Source organism: Pyrus communis, chromosome 3, assembly GCF_963583255.1.
Source record: "Pyrus communis chromosome 3, drPyrComm1.1, whole genome shotgun sequence".
NCBI lineage: Eukaryota > Viridiplantae > Streptophyta > Magnoliopsida > Rosales > Rosaceae > Pyrus > Pyrus communis.
Genome location: NC_084805.1, coordinates 15971545 through 15986996, shown reverse-complemented (window position 1 = coordinate 15986996; position 15452 = coordinate 15971545). Strand labels below are relative to the sequence as shown.

General features: G+C 35.5%; 1 pseudogene; it reads right to left on the bottom strand.

Moving 5' to 3' along the window:
• Positions 1-1495: 1495 nt before the first annotated feature.
• On the bottom strand, positions 1496-7842 carry LOC137728278 (TMV resistance protein N-like; annotated as a pseudogene).
• Between the last annotated feature and the right edge of the window lie 7610 nt (positions 7843-15452).

Genomic DNA, 15452 nt, shown 5'->3' with positions numbered 1-15452 from the left:
ACCAGCAATAGCATAGTCTCGTCAAGTATGAAATGAATAGTAGCAACCAACAATGTGAAAGCTTCCGGCAACATTTCTCCTTTGAGCGGCATTCCCTCTTCTTCTTTCGTTCCTTCTTCAGTAGGCTTTCTTGCGAGTTCGATTACAGAAGTTTTACTTAGATAGGGCTTTGATTAGATTGGTATTGATTTTTTCTTACATAAAAATTTAAAATTTCTGCGTGAAAAAAGAATTTGGAATTTGGCACCTCCAATTTCCAAGTTTAAGGGTGTAGTCAAATTAGAATTTGATAGGATTTTAATAAACTTTAAAATTTGGGTGTAGTCGAGGAGAATTTAAAAAGATTCTAAAATCATGGTGTAGTCAAATTATGATTCAACAAGTGATCATGTTAGTCACGTCCTCTTTTTAGAACTTGACAAGTGATCGGATTCAACAAACCTCAGAATTGTATTTATTCACATACTTAAAGTTTTGGAAGCATAAATGTCATCAGTCGTGTCTTGCTTTAGGCAAGAAGAAATCTTTTTATGATCAAAACACTCTTCCAAAGCAAGCCATAAAGCTCTTAGATCCTCCTCAGAGAGGTACTTGGTCTGCAGTGCGTCATGCATATGTCTTCAGATGAAGATCATGCGGTGACGTTGTCAGCTTTGCGAACCGAGTTATCCATCTCAGCTTCAATGGTAGCCCTAAGACTATTTACAGTGAGGTGGAGCTTCACATCTTGAACACACTTCAAGTAGTTTCTTTCCCGATACTTCCAAAGTGGCAAAGTCAAGTTTGTTAAGATTCGACATGTTGCTACAATGAAGGGAGTAAGATCGTGGTCAGTACAATGGATAAATACGTCCATAGTCAAAAGTAAAATATTTGGGTTCTATAGACGTGTTTGGTTTAAATTTAGCATAGAAAACTTCGGGTTATATGGATATATGTTTGATGAAAATTTTGGATTTTCATGTTACTATATTTGGAACTTCAAGTTCGAATTAAAAGTACGAACTCTGGGTTCATACCTTCCGTAAACAAAAGCATATGTACAAGGCAATATATGTATAAAAAAAAATTAAATTAAATGGGTTAACAGAACTCAGGCCCAAATGTTGGGCTACGAAAGGGAAGGTGAAAACCAAGTCCCCATAAATAGGTTTCGGAATTCATATGGGCTAAACGAAATAGGCCCAGAAGAAAATAATTAATTTTCTCACACTCGGATTGGACTGCAAGGCAGTCCATTATGCGAAACAGACCTTAACATTGTGTACTGTGGATTTCACAGTACTTACAACAAGCAAATTATCATCATAACTTTCACCACAAGACTACAAACATAATTCAAGGAGACAACCCCCTCATCAAACTAGAGTCGGGTTAACAGATCGAATAATGATTCGACTTGCTACAGGGTCCTCACACTGGCTTCAGGTTCATGACTTCCACTTGCTTCAGACTCGTCATGTCCCGTATCTTCTTCTACTTTTATTTTCCATAATCATGACATCAGTTTTAATTTCTCTGCATCTTCAGCATACAACAGGCTGATACCACACTTCTCCACCTTCAAATAGGAACTGGGTTGGCCGCAAAATGAACAGAGGCCTCGGTAACAAGTTTGTAAAAACCAGTGGAGTATTTAGCATCTTCTTCTAGTTCAAAGGCGTTGTAGGTCACAAACACGTGATGTGGATTGAAATTGGAGTCGTACCATCCCAAATAGAAAGGACAACCGATCATTTCATGACTTTCACCATTCTTAGTTATGAATTTGTACTTACATCCGAGCTCCACAGCATGTCGAACCCGGCAGTCGTTATAAGTAACAACCACAGAGAGAGCAAAACCCAAGAAACCATTACGAAACCAGTTCGGGGGAAGGTTGATTATTATTGAAGATCCGTCATTTTGATTTCTGAACCAATTTGGAATTTCATGCCCCGGACATACAATTGTAACCAAAGGCCGAGAAGAGTTTTCCTGTAACATTGATGGACGATTGGACTATATATTTTAGATCAGTGGAAAAAGACATTGTATATTTTAGATCAGTGAAAAGTAGCAACAGAGGGGAGAGAGAGAGACATACATCATATTTTGTTTCTCTTAACTTCGGTGACGCACTTGCGACTCGCAAAATTCTAAGTTGTGCATCGGCCATTATGTTGCTTCTTGCATTGTGCTCTAAATCTATGCAGTAAAAAAAGTTGATTATTTCTTTGACAAAATTTATCCCAACCTTGTGTGAGTGTCGTCCTTGAACTTGCCACTGTCTTTAGTGATGTGCAACCTTCTGCTTCAAGATAGACTAGCACCGGGACCTCTGGTAAAGACTGAAGCATCTTGCAATTGGTTAACCACAGGCGAGACAGACGAGGTGCTTCTTTGATGCATGCAGGTATGCTCCTAACCAAGGTTTCACTCAGATTTACATCTTTCAATGAAGCTGAGCAAACGAGACTATCAGGGACTTCTGAGATACTGCTGCGACTAAGGTTGATTATTTCTTTGACAAAATTTATCCCAACCTTGTGTGATATATTGCTGCGGATTTAGGTCATCGGTGTTGATGACTTTGCGCTTACTGCCTTCTCTTCCGGATTGAGGTCGGATCGTCCTCGCCCTTGAATGCCACCCATCTTTTCTCTTTCATGATGCCATTGACCTCCTCCTTTCTGGCGAAGTAATGGTTGCTAGTTTTGTCCATTCCCACCATAGTCCAATTGGTAAAGAACCCGGCAACTTTCTGAAAAAGCTTCGACATTTCTGTCCCCCAATTCAATTAAATTTCAAAAGGGATTCAATGAAACACTACCACCATCGTCTTCGATGCCCAAGAATTACAATCCAAAGTTTGCTCTGTTCTACGGAGGTTCTGGATTTGAGTTTGGTATGTGTTCTGCTACTAAATTTTGCACTCTATCTGTTTGCTTAAATGCCGCAGTGAAAATTTGTTTTCTTCGATAGGGTTTCTTGTATGCAAGTTTATCTGTTAAGGCCGATAGCCATTTTCTGCAAGAATATTGAAGGAATACAAAGGCCGATAGCCATTCCTTTTTGTTGCGTGATTAGTTCTTGGTTGTTTGAGATTTGTGCACTCCATAAGGCCGATTGCCAAGAGTGTTGAATGCAATTTGTTTCCTCCATAAGGCCGATAGCCGGAGTGAAAAATTCTGTCTCAGAAATTGTGTGTTACTCCTTAAAGGCCGATAGCCAGAGTAACGTTCTTGACAAGTTTTGTTTGTTGTTATTGTCTACAACTTCATTAAGGCCGATTGCCGAAGTACAGTTCTTGTTCCCTTTCTTCATTGAAGGCCGATTGCCGAAGAAGGTTGTGTTTCTTGATGTTTGTGATTGTAAAGCTTGTTGTTTGATCATTCTTGATTGTGAAAATTGAAGGTCTTCTAGGAATGTTGATTGTGAATTGGAAACCTTATCGCGAAGAAAATAGTTGATACAACGATGTAGAAATCAGTTTGAGAGGCTGAAATTCTTTAGGGTTGGGTTTGCACCCCTAACTTCAAGAGGATCACAGCAGTACCGTTCGCTATCTGTGCCCGAATTGACCCAGCAGATGTGGGATGCCAAAAACATGATGTGTGCTACTGATCCACGCCATGGACGTTACCTTACTGCATCTGATGTGTTCCGTGGAAAGATGAGCACCAAAGAAGTTGATGAACCAATGATTATTGTCCAGAACAAGAACTCCTCATACTTTGTTGATGAACAGATGATTGATGAATGGTCTGCTTCAATCTCAAACTGGGAAATCCCAGTTGAGATTGAGGGGGAATGTTGACAATATCCACATGCCAAAAGGTTGTTAGAGTTGTTATCAAATTAGTTAGTTAAATAGCTTAGGCTGCAATTTAGTCATGATGGCTATATAAGTTGTATTCTCATAGTTGTATACATTAATTCAGTATCAATGTAATCAATTACTTTCTCTCTCTCTATCTCTCTTTTCTTCTTCGATACATGCTCTTTCTGCATTTCTGTGCTTCTCTGCACTACTGTTAACAATTTCAACTTGCAAATGCCAATTGGGAGACTCTCAAGCTTTTGGCAATCCTTTAGTTTAACTGTAGTGAGACTAAAGAGGTGCGCCATTGATGATATAGGCAATAATTTTGTTGATGTCCTAGCCAAATCTAACACACTTATATCCTTGGGAAGCGCGGAAAACTCTCCAAGAGACAAGCAGTGATCTAGTCTAAAAGTACCGGAGACTTTCAGATTACAAGTGCTGCTTGGAAGTTTCTCAAGTTCTTTACAATCCTCAATATTAAACTCAGAAATTCTTTCATTAGACCAAACTGATAATGGCAACTCCTTTATACCAGAGCTTCTTAAACATAAGAATTGGATATTGCCTGGCATCTCCGGTAGATAATTGAGACTGTTGCACCATCCAAGTTGAACATAGGTAAGCTTGTCTAGAAATTGAAAATACGAAGGAATTTCAACCAAACTTGTACAACCAAAAAGATTTATATACTAAATCTTCAAACACTGAGAGAGATTTGGAATGTCAGTCAAACTGCTAGAGCAACTAAGATCAAGCACTTTTAAGCTCATAAGATTCTGTTACAAATGAAAGAGAAATAGTAAGAATTAATACTTTAGATTGAACAACATTCTGCCCTGCATGTTATAAGAAGTAAAATAAGCATATGTACCTGGCCTTTCTTTCAAAGTTGATCAACTAGGATGTGGGGCATTCGAAGCTCAACAATATTTTCTGGAGAAAATTTTGACGGCAAAGATTTGAAAGGAAACCCACATAAGTAAAGATAACAAAGAGAATTGGGAAGATCTAGAGAAAAGTTTAATTGGCCAAAGCTAGAATTATCAACATTTAGCAACTTCAGTTGATTCTTTTTTTTTGAAATCTGCACGATTCAAGTGTTGTTCTTCAATCTCAGATATGTTAAAGAATACGGCTTCAACAGCTGAAGTTCCCTGTCAATCAAGAGCAAATTATAAATTTGAATACAATACACAACAAAAGTAAACCAGAATTACATTTATAAAAATTTAACTTATTCTAAATGAGTTTCTAATAGAAAGTTCATGACATTTTGTAAAGTTAAATGCATTTGGCTTATACCGTATTATTTTTCAATACATGACAGACATCCTTAGCATTGAACAACCTCTTACGTTTTCCAGGCTCTTCAATGCATTGTTCACGAACAATTGCCCAACCCATTTCCTGAAGCAAATCATGCATCTCTATGGTTTCCTGGGTTGAATCAAGTGATATGAGAGACTTGTCAATAAGAACTCTAATTCCAGCCACCGCAAAGAAACCACGGATGCCTAACATTCTTTTTACATACTCTGTACTCTTCCCTTTGTAAAAACATGATATATCAAGAAATACCTCCTGCTCATGTATTTCTAATCTATCGTAGCTTAGTCTGAAAGCATTCTGAATTTCCTTGCTAGGAAATTTTTTCAGTTTGTTGAACATATCTTCCCACTCTTCTTTGCTCTCGCATGGAAGGAATAAGGAACCAAAAATTTGAAGAGCTAAAGGAATGCCTCCAGCATAATCTACAACTCATGCTGACAACTCTGCATATTCTGAACTAGGACAATTGTCTTTGAAAGCATGCAAATGAAATAGCTGCAGAGCATCATCCGGTTTTAATCCCCCAACCTTGTATATCTTATCATCTTCAACAATTTTCTTAAGCACGCTCCGATGTCTACTTGTTATAATGATTCTACTACCTGGGCCATACTGAACATAACCTCCTATTTGCTATGAATCACTCAGATCATCAAAAACAATGAGGACCTTTGTGCGGCTGAGCCGTTCTTGAACAAAAGTTGATCCAATAGACAAATTTTTTTCCATTAGTATGTCCCTAAAAAGTGTTTTTCCCAAGGGATCTCGTCCATCTGCTTGTTCTGATCTCTCCCTTACATTTTTGAGTAAACAAGCAGTGTCGAATTTAGAAGAAAGTCCATGAAATACAGACTCAGCAAGGGTGGTCTTGCCAACACCACCCATACCCCAAATTCCTACAGTGGAAACAACTAGTGAATCGTTAAGGCATAATAAAAACTCAACTTCCTCAATACAGCTTTCAATTCCAACCAGGCCGTTCAAACTAAATGACGATTTGCGAATCAAGTTGGTCTGAATATCGTCGACAACTTTGTTAACTAGATCAGCCTCGGTCCTGCATATATGATCATCAAGTACATACAACAGTTAGATCCCTAAATGAGACATGTATGAATCAAATGGTCACAAGTAGAATTGATACAAATTATAAAGAATTAGTTACCCTTTTTTTTTTAATAATCAAACCCAGAAAGATTGGCCACAGTCATCAAGGCTTTCCTCCACTTGCGCACCTTGTCCATACTGTCCTTGAAACGGTTTTCATGTTGAGCAAATGCATCTCCGTAACTTCCCTTTTGTTTTCATACATCAGAGGGATTGATGTCGTAGAAAATGGGTATAACCAACTGGCCATATTTTTCCTTGCATTCAAGTATATGCGCAAGTTCAATCAAACACCATGAGGAAGACGCATATTTCTTTGAAAGAATGATCACTGAAAGCTTGGACTTCTCAATTGCTTCTAGCAGGGCAGGTTCAATTTCGTCTCCTCTCTCAAGTTTGTAATCTATGTAGGTTTCAATTTTCTTGCGAAGTAAGGCATCATAAAGATGGATGGTAAAAGTAAGGCAAGTGTCCTCACCTCTGAAACTAATAAACACATCATACTTCTCGTGAGGAGAGGGTCTAGATAAAGGAGGAGAAGAAGAAAATTTTTCTAAAAATATGGGGATGTTCCTGAGGTTGAGTAGATCACGTTGGTGTATTCATACACCCCATTTGAGCATTATATGAGAAGTTATTTCATAAGGTTGGTTATGTGCTTTAAAATTAACGTTTTTATAGTTGTTTCGCATATAGGTGAGACCTATCCCGAGGATGAGAGTGGTCACTTGAGGTAAGGGGGTTACGACCCTTCTACATACCAGTGAGTGGGCTTTTGGTTTTCCGTATATACCTATATACTTAGGTTTTTCCCAGGAAATGAATTGAAACGTTTATACGTTTATATGCCATGCATTATGTTTGCCGTTTGTTTATGCATTATTAGTAGCATATATATATTTGTATGTTGGTGCTGCGGACGCACAGGTAAGTGCCAGGTAAATTATGGTTATATTCATGTTCAGTAGTGATTTGAGATGCATAGAGAGCTCATAACCTGCACCCCCCGTGTTAGTGCTCCTGCCCAGAGTTGGGCACAGTCCTTCACGTGATGTTCACCTCCCGCACCACACGCTCATCTTGGATCCAAGTTAGGTGCACAGTCCTGTCTTACAGACCACTTTAGGTGGTTCCGACTCGTAAGTGACCGCGATTATTCGCCCAGCCTTCACGTGATTGTAGCATTTGAGCGTACTTATTATACACCCAGTCCTGTCGTACAGACCACTTTAGGTGGTTCCGACTCGTGTGCAGGTATAGTTAGTGAGATGAAGATTTGAGCTCTAAATTCAGCCGTACAGGTCACGTTAGGTGACTCCGGCTGACAGATTACATGACATTGATTTGACATTTTCCTTAGCACTTGCATTCTATTTAGAGGCATTTGACATGGCATATTTCCGAGCATGATTTATTTATATGTATATTATATTCTCTGGGAAGTATACAGGTTTTATGGCGAGGGGTTAGAACTTTGTTTATAAAAAAATGGTTTTTGAAAAGCTTTGTTTTTGTCCACTCACACTTTCTGTTTTGCGCCCCTCCAGGTTCTAGTTGACTAGCACTTTTGGTGGCTTACCAGAGGAATTCCCCGGCATATCTGACAGATTATCACCAGTGTAGGACCACCTTTGGGTGTGTTTTTGTAGTGTTGTTTCTCCCGGACTGCATTAGGTCTTCGTGCTTTGAACTTTGTTTTCACACTTACACTTGCACATGTATTTTCTTACTTTGTGCAAAGCTGGTTTTTATTTATTCATACTTTTATTATTATTTATTAGCTTCCGCACTATGTACATGGTTACGTCACTTTCACGTGACGGCCAGCATGCCCTGATCTCAGTCGGGGTGTGTCAAAATGTACCCATTTATATATATATATATATATATATATATATATATATATATATATATATATATATAATGTACCACCTTTTTGTGTAAAATGTACCAACTTTTTGTATGTCAAATGTACCCACATTATTAATTTTTTGTATGTAAAATGTCATTAATATAAGTAATGACAAATCATGGGTTTTATTTAAGATAATTTGTAAATTATACTTTTTTATATAAGTATAATTTATCTTTTAATATTTTCAATCCCACAAAACATGGATTTTATTTAAAATCTTATTAATATAAGTAACTACAAATATCAAATTTTAATTTAAAATATAGAAATGCATTATTGCATTAATTTCATGAACTTCAATCAAAAACCAAAAACCATCAATGTTTTAGTCAAAGAACGTTAACAATTAGGGACCGCATCCAAAGTCACCTATTTTTTAAATACTTTTTGTGTGGTCCACTCCGTAATATATTTTGACGATCCGAATCATTTATCTTTTAGAATATTGACAAAAAGAGTTATGTAAAAAAGGTTGTGTCATAAATTCGCTCCCATATATATTTATATAACATTATAACAATTGGAGCTCATGATGCTTATATTGTTATGATTGTTAGAGAATTAATTATGGCAGGTGATTATTGTCTAAATCATCAAAAAAAAAAAATTCACCTATCAACTATGTACTCATGAGATTTGTTACTTTGTAACTAAGCTTGTATAAAAAATAAAGGACAAAATGCATATGTAAGTATTAATAAGTACGTATATGTTTGTCACATGCAAATGTGCGATGAGTCAATAATAATGCCAATGTGCTTGGTGTGGAAACACATTTGATTCTTTTGTGCTTATGATTCTCTAATAATTCAAAGAGAGATATAGAAAGTGTTGTGGCTAGAAGTTTAGACCATCTTTAAAGGAAATGTCAAATAGGATTAAAAGATATTCAGGTGTTCTCCAATGGATATGCCAAATATGATATGGTAGTTGAGTCATTTGACTCGTTACTTTCTATCTGTTTTCTTTTACAGCAAACAAAGAAGAGTCAAATATTTTTAATTTAATTTTTTTAATTCATGGGTCCCATTAACAACCAATAGAATAAAAATAAAAATTAATTTTGATTATTAGTTAATGTAACTCCTGGCCCAATAAAATAACAAAATACATATTTGATACATCCATTCAAAAAGAAGATGATTTAACATTTGTATTCAATTTGCCACATCATCCATCAAATATAATTTTGATATATTATTTTTGACATCTCATTTGGAGATGCTCTTAGGAGTTGGAACCAAAACATGCATGAGATTTAAGCAATAGTATCACAAGCCTTATTTCTGCCAAATGTCTTCTTCGTCCGATGATATATCTAGTTACATGAGAAAAACTTGCATATATCGAGTTATATATATAAACTTAATTATCTTCGATTCTCTCGTCAATGAGTGATCTTGTGTCGATGATATGACTAGTTACATGACAAAACTTGCATTTATCGAGTTATATATAAGATTAATTATCTTCGATTCTCTTATCAATGACTGATCTTGTGCCACATTATGCGAGAAAAAAATAGATATTAGTACATATGTAATTCGTTGCAGATAAGTTATATTGCCCTCATTATTACATAAAGGGGTCTTTTGATCCCCTCACCGTCGTATGTCCAGTACCAACTTTCGAAGCCATAACCATGGGTGTACATGCTGGAGCACTTAACCTCAAGGCTAGGAAGAAAGCCAGTCAACGGTGAAATCTCTGAGAAAACCCCCTAATAAAACGGAAAGAACTTGACTGCTGAAGAATTCAACAACCGGTCCTGCTTACAACCAATTCAGGATGGACATGTGTTCAAGTTTTAATTTTTTAATTAAAACTTGAACACATGTTCATCCATAATTGGTTGTAAGCAGGACCGGTTGCTGAATTTACACCAGCCAAGTTGTGTTCTAAGAAAACCCTTAAAAATATCCACTTAAGCAATCCGTTAACTAGATTAATTATTCTGTTTCACTATTTTGCCCTTTTAAGTTATATTTTTGTTTTCAAATGATATTATCTACACTAAGACTATCTCCAATATTTGGGGATAAAGCTTAAAAATTTAAGCCAGAAAATTTTAAGCCATAAGCCAGAAACTGCTTTTCTCCTCTTGTGGCTTAAAATTTTAGCCCGTGATAATTAAATAATAATTTTAGCCTACTTTTTGTTCTCGGTAACTTTTTTTTAAAATAAAATTGATGTAGATTATCTTAATTTATTTTTATGAACATTTTAGTCCAAAAATATTTAAATTCCGATAAGTAATTAAAAATCATACAAATACATAGGTATTTATAAAGTTTTAAGTTAAATTTGATTTAAATAACTTTCTTAATTATTTTAGACGTTAGATTTAATTTTGGGCCGTCAAATCTTTATTTTACTATTAGATTTGATCTCATTTGATCGTAGCCATTAGATTATAAGGAAAAACAAAATAAGATTTGAAATATGACAGTTTGGTTGGTCCAGAATAATTTAAGTCAAGCTTAAATATTAGGAGGAATCTAGCCCAGAGATATATTTTCTCCCCAAGGCTTATTTTAGCCCATGGTTGGAGATGGTTCTGAGGGGGTTTTAAAGCTTATATTTTAAGTTTTATCCCATGGGTTGGAGATGGTCTAAGGGGGGGATATTATCACCCTTGTGTCATATTTCCCCACCCACCATTTAATGAAAATGTTATCAACATATTTATCCTTTTAAAAGAAGACTCTTAAGCCCTTATTAATTAATACTAAAATTTTGGAAAAAAACAAGATCAATAATTTAAAATATAAATGAATAATGGTGGGTGGGGTGTGATATCTTCGACGGATAGAGGTTGGGAAAGATTTGGGCTAGACTCGACCGAAAAGTTGGAGGAAAGAATGGATGTGTGCTAGACGAAGGCGAGAAACTTCAATGGAGGAAAAAGAGACTTGGAGGTGAGATTTGCAGCTTTGACAAAGAGGAAGAAAAGTGGTTTGGGGATCTGGAGTGATACACCCCGACTCGGAATGTCCACTTAGACTGTTAGATTTGCTTATATTCGACCTTAACCATTCGATTTAATATGATTACAAATTTGATTATTTAAAAAAAAAAATTGATTCTGGAATATTGGCTCAAGATGGTACAACCACATGAGCCGTCAAATAAAAAAATATCTATCGGTCTTTTCGTGAGTGGCAGACAGCGTCAATAGCTGGGTCTCAGCCACTATCCTTGACTCATTTTCTAGACTATATTTGACCCAAAATAAGTTTTAACCCAAAAGTTTTTTTTAGCCTAATGATTAGAGAAGTTTTGGAGGAATTCAAAACTCAACTTTTGAGTTTTAACCCAACCATCGGAGTTGGCCTAATAACAAAATAAAGTCATTCCATAAATCAAAACAAAACACTCAACAAATTTAAATTATTATAATGAATATATGACACATAATCTGTCTAACCAAGAGGTAAAGATGAATACGTAAGTAGACATGATGAAAATATGCATGAGTGCATAAATGTAAGATTATGTTACCTTCTTGATAGATACAACGTAAAAATAATGAAAACATGCACGGATCTGAATTAAAATTTTATGTTAATTACCTCAATATAATAAAATATCAAAGCCATATAATCTTTGTCAGGTAGATTGGCACAAAACTAAAACCTATTAGATCGGTAGTTTATATGGAAAGAACAAATTTATGGAGGCGGATTGTCTGCCCTTCTGTTTGGATGCCCTTTCCATCCCTTTCTATTTGTACAGTCACAGTTAAGTCACGTCAACATTTTATATTCCTATTACTTTTTGTCTTATTATCTCTGTAAAAAAAATTAATATAAAATGTTGATGTGGCTTAACCGTGATCGTACAAAATAGAAGGAGATGGAAAGGGTACCCAAACAGGAGGGCATACAATCTGCCTTCCAAATTTATACACCTACACATGTTGACAAGAACACCCTTGCAAATTCAAAAATTCATTGCCTCTTTGGTAGGTAGGCTAACAAAATCCAATAAAAAAAACAAATAAAAAACACAAACCTACAATAAAGAAAGAAAACCATAAATCGAGTCCTATTAACGAGGTAAATAAACAAAGGGATAAACTTGATAGAAATTTTGGGGGAGAGGATGAAAATTTGCATAAAAAGAAGCTGGAAAATACAATTGTCTTTGGGCATCTTTAGCATTAATAGTGGCCAATCCATGACACTCAAATGGAAATGGAGAAGGGGAACGAGGAGATCAAGAATATGTAGTCAACTAGAAATTAATTGGTTTGCTCCCATTTTAATGAGGTAAATTGCTTGATTATTTCCCCTTTTTGGTTAATTAGGAAATTTAATGTTTGTTATTGTTTAAAAAGTCAGGGTAGGAAGAAAAGTCAAAGTATAGGGGTGGTTCGGTTTCATTTGGTTTGGTTTTTTGTCAAAACCGAAAATCAAATCAATATTAGTGTTTGGTTTGATTCGATTTTTTTCAATTTTGTTATGGTTCGATTTATGTTAAGTTTGCTTTTGGTTTGGTTATGTTTTTCTTATTCTAATATCATATGTGTACCCAGCTATATATAAAACCACATTTTCATTTGGGAATTGTTATCGGCACTTCAAAAATCTCATTCTACACTCCTCACAAGTGTAATTTTCTTTCTAAATATAGCTAGAGAGTTTGGAATGTAAAATAATAATTTTGAAGTGCCAATAACAATTCCCTTTCATTTCAAGAAGAAAGTCCTATCCTATTTCATTTCATTTCAGCAAAATATATATATATATATATCACGTTTGGTGCCCGAATAAAGATAAAAATAAAAAGAAAATAAACATCTCGTAGTTTACATCATATGTTTTACAACAACACAAACACACTATAATTTACATTACCAAGTTTCTCTAGACTTCCCGTGAAAGTTGAACACTTTTTTAGGTGTCTAGTTCAACACCTGTCAAATATTTAATAAGGGGTGAGCTTTTAACTCGATAGGGCGAAAATCACAATGCATTTAACGTTGGATTTCCAAGCATATTATTGGAATTAATTATTTCGAATAATTAAATACACAACAAAAAATAATAAATAACGTACAATATGGTATACCAATTATATATCCAGTTGGTTGTTATCGAATGCCCCAAATAAAGATAGCGAAGAGATTAACTTACTTGAATCCTTAGTCACGTGCGTCACTGCTTGCCTCTTGATTGGATTCTCCTTGTGCTCACGATCTTTCTCTTCTTAATTGATCATATGAAGCTCTTCAAGTGTTGAGCCTTTAAAAGTATCCACAATGATAAGTTAGTAACGGATGATGGAGTGACTAATTCAAATGTGCTAGCAATATCTGTCACTTGGATCAACATGGATGAGATGCACACAAGGTTTTTTTCTCTTTTCTATGAGGGACAAAACTGATTGCACTTAGCAATGAGAGAAAACACAAGGGATATATATATATATACCCCTTGCCGCACCCCTTAGCCGCACCTTCCTGTGCCTTGATGTTCAGAGGCTTTGTCTCATATCCAATAGGCCTAAATAATTAATCTAATATAATTAACAATTAATTATATCTAAAAATTATCTTGGTTAACGTTGCTAGAACTGCCATAGGTGTGTGACCTCTTAGATTCTCATAAAAGTTGGAAGGGAAATTTAACTAATAAATTAATTTAATTCCACAAACCATGAGTGACACATAGCAACACTCTATGGCTACCCAAATTAGTAGAAGTACACGCGAACTAATCATGGTACTCTTTCAAACATTGATTGTAGTTACAATGCAATTCAGTTCTTCTAGCATCCACATACCGTTCAAGATTTGTGTGATAATGATTTATGTCAAATCACATGTAGTCATCTATGATCACCATGATGCATCTCATATTGAAGATGTTCTTACAAACATAGTTTTTGGTCAACAAGTACTTCGACAAAAGAATTCATGTGTTTAAGCTTCTTGGGTGATTAATGTTCAGTGAGCTTGCTCAACAGAAAAGGATATGTATATCCACCACGTGTCCAATGTGTGTAGCACGAGATTATGCTAGCCTTAATGCGATACATACTGGCCTTTCCAGATACTTAATTGTCTAGTTGACTTTTCAAACGGCTAGGAACTGTACTTAGGGACTAAATGACTATGGCATACAAATCCCCCTACCCTAACTTTGTTTAGGACATTGCTTCCATACGTTAAATCTTGTGGACTCATTCATAGTACATTATCTCTATAATATAAAGCCAAACTTGTGAATGAATAAACTTGCATTTAATTGAATTAATCAATAATAGAATTGTTACATGATATCCAATATTACAAAATTAACTTTTAGGGCACAACAATCCAACATTTAATACAGCAGAAGCTATAATGATACATGAATGTAATGTTTCCTCTTCATTGTATATTCTATTAACCCAGTTAACTGATAAACACATTTCTCTTTTCATTAGTCATCTTGTTCTTGTCTGACTTTCAGTCCCCAAATCTGCAACTCTATTTGATCATTTTATAGGAATCTAACCAAAAGGGCTGCACTCTCTTTTTTCGTGCACTTTGGGCTGAACGTAGATCCTAGGTGCCTCGAGAGTGGATTCAACTACTTTTATTTTTATGTTTCCATATATCTCATACTTTCCCAATTTGTGACTCCATCAAATGATCAGGCAATGATCATAGATTCACAGTTTGTTTCTATTGATACTTTTCCAATGAGTCCATAATTCTTCGGGAATCAAAGCTATACTCATAAACATCTGAATCATGTTGATCAAGTAATCATATAATTAAACCAAATAATACATGCCACTAAATCATATATATGAAGCTATGTAAAATATAAGAATTGTAAATATATATATACATATGTGTGTGTGTGTGTAAGGGTTCTACGGGAATTCCCCTATCTGGATTCCAAAAGGTAGAACGAAGATCCGCATTGCTACCAGAGTTTCACTGATGCTATCCTTGTTTTCTCTCTCTATGTGCTTGCCTTCGCTTTCCTTCTTCTTTTCCCATGCAAATGAACTATCATTTGCATGAATGTCGTCTCTAGCTATTAGCGGACCTATTCTCTATTTAAATTTTCTCTTGTTTTTGCACTATTTTCGTTTACAAAATCCTTCAATTTTTTATACTAGGACCATCCGAGGTTAGAATCCTGAATTCACCACTATTATAGACACTCCCTAGTTTACACATAAAGAAAAATTTAGTTATAACTGGAACGTGATTGTGGCGTGAGATTAATGGATATCACCCAAATCATCCCTAATCAACTCTTAATTAGTCGGGGAGGCCTATGGCGCCCATCC